Genomic DNA, 8205 nt, shown 5'->3' with positions numbered 1-8205 from the left:
AGAGTGTCCACCAACCACGTGGGGGGCCCCCGCTGCTCTGGCCGGGCTGGGCAGGAGGCTGAGGGTCCCAGCCCAGGACAGCGGGACAGCAGCTCTCTGGGGAGACTCAGCAGCCTGGTCCCTGCGCTGCTGCCTGAGTGTCTCCTCCTCCTCCTCCCTGAGTGTCTGGATGCAGCGTCTCCTCTCTCCCTGCCCCCACAGTGCTGACAGCCCAGCTCCCGTCTTCAGCAGTGGTCAAAGGACCTTGGCAGGACTGTAAACGCTTGTTTTTCAAGAAGAGGCCAAGTGGCATAGACTTTGCTCTTCCCTTCTGCCATCTGTCCTCCTGTCCTTCTCCTTTATTGCCTTGGTGGTTAATATGCTCTACAAAACGGTGCCAACAAGGCCCTGTCCAGTTACTGGGAAACGCCCTGATTTGGGGATCACGGTGAAGGCCTATACACGGCTGCAGGCCTGATGCAGGTGGCTGTGCAGGGTGTGCGGTGCTGTCTGGAATGTGCTAGAACCACAGTCTATGGTGTGGTCTCATCCCTCCGTTCCTCCCCCCCCCCCCCCACAGTGCCATCAGGCCACTCTGACACACGGGCTGGGCCGAGGGGGCCTGGGGTGAGCAGAGGCGGTTCTGTTCTGGCCAGCACTCCAGTCCATTTGTTAATTAAAAGTGAGCCTGAGCATTGTTAGGGTAAATGAGAAACCAGAGAACCTGAGCCACGAGTCGAAAGACAGACAGATGATCCGGGTGCCCCCGTGGCCCGGACTCTGAGCTCCGGGGTCCAGTGGGGTCTGCCTGGCAGCTGGTGCTCATCCCTCACGGCAGTGGGAGGGGGTGTGGGGCAGGTATCCGCCGGGGCATTACCAAAACGCAGGAGGTGGGGGCAGGAAGCCGTGCTGCGATGGTCCGAACCTGATGTGAAGGCCGGTGTTTCTGTTTCTGCTAGTCAGAAATGGGTCTGCCCCTCGGACCCTGAGCATCCGGTCCCAGCCCGTGCCGAGCTCCCGCTCTCTCTCCTGAAGACAGGTTGATACTCTAACACCTCTACTTGCCCTACTAGCTCCTGAGCTAGTCACGGGTTTTCGAACACAGGGACAGGGAGGGCGGGGGTTGGGGGGCGCGAGAGGGGGGAGGCGGGAGGGTCAGGTAGATTCCAGAGTTAAACACAAGGACTTGGTCTCGAAACTTCTCAAACTATTGGGCACTAAGTGATGGGTGACCCTGGCGGAATATGACCCCGGGGGCTGCAGAGATAATTCAAGGTTAAGGGGCAGACCCGGGTTCAATCCCTGGCCCTGTATGTGGTCTCCTGAGCCTGTCAGGAGGGATCCTTGAGCACAGAGCCGGGAGTGCTCCTGAGCACTGTCAGGGCAGCTTGAGAAACAAACCGGAAAATGCCCTGTTGTTCACCGTGCAGAAATACATGGAATACGATGAGGCTCTTCTTGTCAGCCCTGATTCTCGTGGGGGCTTCCGCGTGAACGGGCTGCAAGCTGAACAAGGTCTCTGAAAGACAGTTTTCGTTGTTTGCTTGTGCTTAGGGATAGTCCCAGCTCAGAGCTGAGAGGTCACTCCTGGTGGCCACGTGGCGGTGGGGACAGTGCCCAGGTTCTCTGAACGCAAAGCAAGCACTACCTCATTCGGCTTCCTCTCGGGCGGCCCTGAAATCCTTTTTAAAATATAGATGCACGGATGCACGAGACCTTAAGTAAGTGTTGTGACCTGAATGTAGCCCCAACCAGAATTTTCCTTTGAAAGGAGCCAACAAGATTCCCTGAGGCCTCAGCAGAGCCTGGTGACAGGCAGCCAGGCCTCTGGCCAGCGAGTTCCACTCCCTGTCACAGTGGAACAGTTTCCCTCTGGATAACACAGCCTGAGGATCAATAACACTGTGCTAAGGGCAAGGGTCGTTTATGAAATCCTGAAGCTGCTGTTTGCTTTTGCAGAGACCTAGCGCCGGGCCACCCTGCTGGGAAGGCCGTTTGTCACCCACTGCCAGGAAGCCGCTCAACTGAAGCACCGCCTAGCCGGGTCTGATTGATGCCCGGCTGTGGCCATCTCGTGCCACGCACACACAGGCCAGATTTTCCAGGGACTTTGTAACCAGGTCCATCTGGTAGTCATATTAACTAGCACTTATGGCAGAGCTCTGGGCCAAGATCGAACCGTGTTTCTATGTTGTTTTCATCAGCTGTGCTCCAGAATTATTTACAAAGTTTTCCCATCACAATTCCTCCCTTAGAAAGATGAAAGGAGAAACACAAAGATAGAAGGGAGTTCCTGTAAGGTGCTGAGCCCTTACTGTACCTGCTCCAGGCTGGTGATGCAACAGCCTGTCCAATATAGCCCTTAAGGCCAAGGCAAGGAGCAGGGGCCAGAGAGATAGGGCAGTGGGTAGGGCGCTTGCTTTGCATGCAGCTGACCCAAGTTTGATCCTCAGCATCACAGAGGATTCTCCCAGCACTGCCAGGACAAAGGAGCAAAAAGAACAGAAAGTGGGAGATTCCTCAGAGATTCCTCTGCCGCTGGGCTGCTTACCTGTTTCTTATCTGTGAACCTCTTTTTTTTTAATTAAAAAAAATTTTTATTAGTGAAACACCATGAGGTACAGTTGTAGACTTACAAACTTTCATGCTTGGGTTTCAGTTATACAATGATTGAATACCCATCCCTCCATCAGTGCCCATTCTCCACCACCACGGATCCCAGTATCCCTCCCATCCCCCATTCCCCCCATCACACCCTGCCTCTGTGGCAGGGCATTCCCTTTTGTTCTCTCTCTCCTTTTGGGTGCTGTGGTTTGCAAAAGAGGCATTGGGTGGCAATCATGTTGGGTCTATAGTCTACTTTCAGCATGCATCTCTCATCCTGGGAGGATCCTCCCAACACCCTTTATTTGGTACTCCCTTCTCTATCTGAGCTGCCTTCTCCCCCAGTATGTGCAGCTGGCTCCAAGCTATGGAGTGAACCTCCTGGTACTTATCTCGGTTCTTGGGTGTTAGTCTCCTATTTTGTTACTTTATGTTCCCCAGATGAATGCAAAAAAGTATAATTGAAGTGACGTCTGCACTTGTGTGTTCATTGCAGCACAGCTTACAATAGCTAGAATCTGGAAAAAACCTGAGTGCCCGAGAACAGATGACTGGTTAAAGAAACTTTGGTACATCTACACAATGGAGTACTATGTAGCTGTTAGAAAGGATGAAGTCATGAAATTTACATACAAGTGGTATTACATGGAAAGTATCATGCTAAGCGAAATGAACCTGTTTTCTTATCTGTGAACAGAGCGAGTGGATTTATTTGCAAATAACATTCTGAGAATTCTCTGTAATGATATGGAAAGGGCCGATCATAGTGGACCGATTCTGTGTCTGATCGATAGGTTCAAGCAACGATCACAAACGGAGAAAGAGTTGGGTTACGTGAGGTCCAGGATGAAATGACATTCCCAGTCTACGGTTCTGGGATTCTGCATTCTAACCTTTCAAGGCAGACCGGGCGGAAAAGCTCACCCAACTTGAACATGCGCAGTCTCAAAGACGTTCTTTCCAGAAAAGCTGCTGGGGAAGATTAGGGAAGATTAAGGGCTGGGGAGGCCAATCACTCCACCCCCAGGCTTGATCAGCTGATTCTCAGGAATGACCTGGAGTCCCCTGCCCACCTAGGAACAGCCTAGGACAGGCCCCTCCAGAGGGAAGTTGCTTTAGGACAAAGTCACCACGGGCCTATGAGGCCACAGATAGACACTCGAGGACCATGAGCGCTACGTGGGCTGAGTGTGAGCTTTGCCATGGGCCTCCGGCTCTATGCCAGCACCACGTGCTTGCCTGAGAACCGCCAGGAGGGATCCCTAAGCTCCATGGGTTCGAAATCCAAACCAAATGGAGCCCAGAAGATAGGAGAGTTCTAGCCTGAAGCATTCGGGAGGAACAGCTCCAGAATAGCCACGGCCAACTTCCCCTTGGGAAGCTGGAGGAAGGTTGACCATGTAGGATAGTCCGAGCACAGGGACTGTTGCTGGCCTCGGAGACCCCCTCTCTTGGGACCGGAGAGCAACAGGAAGTCTGCCCCGTGCCGGAGGAGATGGCAGCAGGTGGGGCAAACAGGCGTGGATTTTTGTTTTTTGGACCACAGCCAGCAGTGCTCGGGGCTTACTCCTGACTCTGTGCTCAGGACTAGGAGATCAGACTTGCGGCGGCTGCATAAAAGGCGAGTGTGCTTTCTCTGCATTTGGTTACCTGGTGAAGATTCCACAGACTTGCCGAGGCAGGAAGACTGGAGAGCATCCTTTCCTGTGGAGAATTTCAAAGGGAAGAGCTGCCTCAGCAGTGCTGGAAGCCCCGCCTTCCCTAGAGAGAGTCGATCCCATGGTTGCCATGGTAACTCCTGATGCCCAGCCCCAAGGCTTCCCCAATCCAGAAGCTCAGCTCCGGTAGTTTGGAAGCAAGCACATCTGACCTGGAAATCTGGGGAGAGAGCAGCTCCCCAATGCAGCCAAGAAAAAGGACCAGACCGTGGAGTTCTCTTTCTAGAATCTCGGGTACAATGAAATGCTCTGTTGGAACCAGAGTGGGTTGGCTTTTATTTTTTGGTCAACAAATAAGATTGAAGGGGGAAAAACATTATTTGATCCCAAATCAAGCATTTGGCATCGTGGTGTCGTTGCCATAAATAGCTCTGGCTCACTGTCCCCACCAGAGAATGTCAAATTCACAGTGAAATCACGTTTTCATCAGGAGTGACTTGAGCTGGAGGGTCCGGCTCAAAGGTAAAGCACAGCCTTGTGTGCAGGGGAGTTGGGTCTCATCCTTGGTCCTGCAAATGATAATACATGGAAAATGATGGGGCTGAGCCCTGATACGTACAGCAGGGAGGGGGCTTGCCTCGCGTGTGGCTGACCCAGCTTCACTCTCCAGTACCCCAGATGGTGTCCCAAGCCCTGCCAGGAGCATCACTGAGCCTGGAGCCAGAAGTAAACCCTGACCACCGCTGGGTGTGGCCCCCCAAACAAAAAATTAAAAAAAGAAAGAAAATTGCATAAATCACTTGCAGCCGTGACTTTCCTGGTGGGGCAAGACCACCGGTGTTCAGGGGTCTCCAGAGCCATGCTCAGTGGTACTTGGGGATCAAACTCAGAGCCTCGCATGGGTTAAGCATATGCACTGTCACGAAAACAATCTCTCTGGCCCTGCAGTGAAGTCTTTCTATGGGCATCATGTAGTGTAGAGAAAAACCATTGAAATATCCCTCTCAGGCCAGGAGCTAGTTTCAAGGGCTAGTTTAACGCAGGCCTTCACATAGGAGGCTCGGGTTCAAGCCCTGGCACCGCATGGTTCCCCAAGCCCTGCCATGATCCACCGTGAACCCTGAGTAGGTGTGGACCTCAAACAAATAACTAAAGCCATAGCCACCTGGTCTATAATAAGAGCTGTGTTTGGGGGGGCGGGAGGGGAGGGCACACATCCAGCTGTATTGCACAATGGTGTAGAAGCCGGGCGAGAATATCACCTTGGTCCAGACACAGCTGTATTCGTACCCAGCAATGACGAGATCTGCAAGCACAAAGCCCGCGGGAACTGCCCAGGGGCATCTGCGATCTAGGCCTGGCAGGTTTCTCTCGGGAGAGGTGACTGGTTTGTCCCGAGGCTGGCACTGCCCTGCCAAGGCCATCCTTGAGAGACTTTCTGTCCAGAACCTGGTAGTCGATCCGTCTCTCTGCGAAGCGTTATCTCCCTTGGCACCTTCTGGGCTCGCGGCCTGCTAGTGGCTTCTATCTGCCCTGCCAAGCAGGGGGTGGGAGGGGATGTCCTTAACTGGACTTCAAACCAACCACCAAGCGCAGCCTCTGATGGGGTGGGGGGAGGAACAGGCTCTATCTCGCTGGACCCCGCACACTCAGCTTTGGTGGGCTGGATAGATATCACAGCAAGTATGGCACTTGCCTGGCATGTGGTCAAGCCAGGCCCCATCCCCCATATTTCATATGGTCCTTCAAGTCCCACCAGGAGCGATTCCTGAGCACAGAGCCAGGAGTATACCCTAAGCACCGCCAGGTGTGGCCCCAGATCAAAAACTGGGGGGGAACATTATGTCTGGGGCTAGAGAGAGATAGCTCGATGGCTGAGCACATGCTTTGCACGCAAAGGGCCCCAGCACCGATGGTCCCCCAAGCACCAGCAAGCAACTCAGAGCACAGAGCAGGGAATAGCCCCTGAGAACCAGGGCGTGTGGCCCCCAAAGCAAAATCATAAAAAGTTAGGTTTGCTTTGCTGTTTCCTTGGGTCGTTTTCACCAGACTTTTCAAGGTTAAGCAAGGATCTGTCCGGTTGGCCCCAGAACTTTCTCGAATCAGTTGACCGAGTGTCTCCTGGGGGTGGGTGGGAGACGGATGAGAAAGGAACACAGAAGTCACTAGTGTCTTGTTTGGACGAGAATTCTGGCTTCAGCAAGAATGTGTGTGTGTGTGTGTGTGTGTGTGTGTGTGTGTGTGTTTAAAAAAAAAGACACCCCCTTTTACAATTGTCCGTCTCAGCACACTCGGTCATAAAGATAAATGTTAGTTTGTTTTATTAAGCTTATGGTACATTTGGTTAAGGTCAATTTCCATTATTTTACTCAATGTGAACTTTCGATTATATGTTCCTGATTACGTAAGGGAGCTGATTATGCAACACAGAGGTTGGTAAGTGCGGGAATTATTACAGGATCAACATTGTTTTACGGGCTACAGCTGAGATTTGTGTGTGAAGTAACAAAGAGAATATGAAGGGGAGAAGTTGTTTTTTTTTTTTCCTAGTCTGCCCTGGACTCATTTGGGTTTATGATCCCTAGACTTGATTTATAAATGCCCGAATCTTAATCCTTTTTACGACTTAGCCAGGATTCTTAGTACAGATGTAAACGGAAAATCAGATTTTGCTTTTCAACATTAGGGCCACAGACGATGGAAAATACTAAAGCAAAATACTAAGTTGCTAGTGCATAATCAGCTGTATTAAAAAACCCATTAATCAGGAATGTGTGACAGTTCCAACAGACTGAGGGGGGTGGGGGGTGGGGTAGGTACCTTTGGCCTAATTGTGCAAGAGTGCAAGTCAGCTACTTGTGTCCCGAACACGACTGAGCAAAGAGACTGTTACAAGCACTTTTAAAGGTCCTTTTAGACATTTGCAATACTGGATGATTTCTTATGAATAATTTCTCTCCCAAGTAAAGCCCGTACTACAAAGTAAACCTTTCCTGACCTACTTTAGAGGATGAGCAGGGGCGAGGAGGAGGACTTTTCATTTATAAACTGAGAAGCTAAGTCGCCTGACACCAGACTGGCCTCTCCTAGTTGGCCTGGAGCAAAGCGGGTGTGCAGATGTTTGGGATCAAGGCCAGGGTGCCTGGGTTCGAATCCCCCGGGCAGCGCAGCACGGGGACCTTCTTCCTCTTTTAAGCCAGGGGTTAATTTAACCTAAAAGCCAGGTCACACCCGGTCCCTTTACAGCTGGAGCTGGATGCCCTAAGGCGATCCCACAGGGGTCAGGGATGTCACACCCATCCCCGGGGCATCATCAGTGAAAGAACCGCTGTGGAACGACCACGGAATTCTTCTCGCTGTTCTTTTTTCCCCCTAGTAACGATCCAGGGCGTCGTCCTCACCGCGCAGGACTCGGTTCCCGTGTTTCACCTTCTTCATGCTCCCGGCTTCTTCTCTGAACCGCAGCCTGCCTGCGGGGACTGCGGGTGAACCCCACACCCGCGGTCGCCGGCCCCACGTCGCCCTCCTCCTTTCGGTGGCCGGGAGCATGCGAAGTCCCCCACCCCCCGCCCCGGGTGTTCTCGCTCTCCGAGCCCCGCGCTGGGTCCAGCGTCCCCCGGGCCGAGCCCGCCCGCCCGCGTCTGCCGCAGCAGCCCGCAGGCTTTGAACAGCCCGCGCCGAGCCCGCGGGGAGGACCCGGCGCTTCCCGGAGCTCTGGGAGCGGCCGCGCCGGGACACGCGGATGGGTGAGCTGCGGCCCCGCGGGAGCGGGCCCCGGGAGGTCAGTGCGCGCCGCGGACGCGCGGGTCGGGGGGTCTGCGGGGAGCCGCGCCAGGTCCCGGCGCGCCGGGGGTGGGGTACCCGGCCCGGCCGGTTTCCGGGGATGCCCAAAGGCGCATCTCCCCCGCCCCCCGCGAACGCGGCCGCCCAGTGTCCTCTGGAACGCGCGCGCGCGCGGCGGTCA

The sequence above is a fragment of the Sorex fumeus genome, unplaced genomic scaffold (genome assembly GCF_029834395.1).
Source record: "Sorex fumeus unplaced genomic scaffold, SorFum_2.1 ptg000024l, whole genome shotgun sequence".
In the NCBI taxonomy this organism is placed as follows: Eukaryota; Metazoa; Chordata; class Mammalia; order Eulipotyphla; family Soricidae; genus Sorex; species Sorex fumeus.
This window is presented reverse-complemented; position numbering follows the sequence as displayed.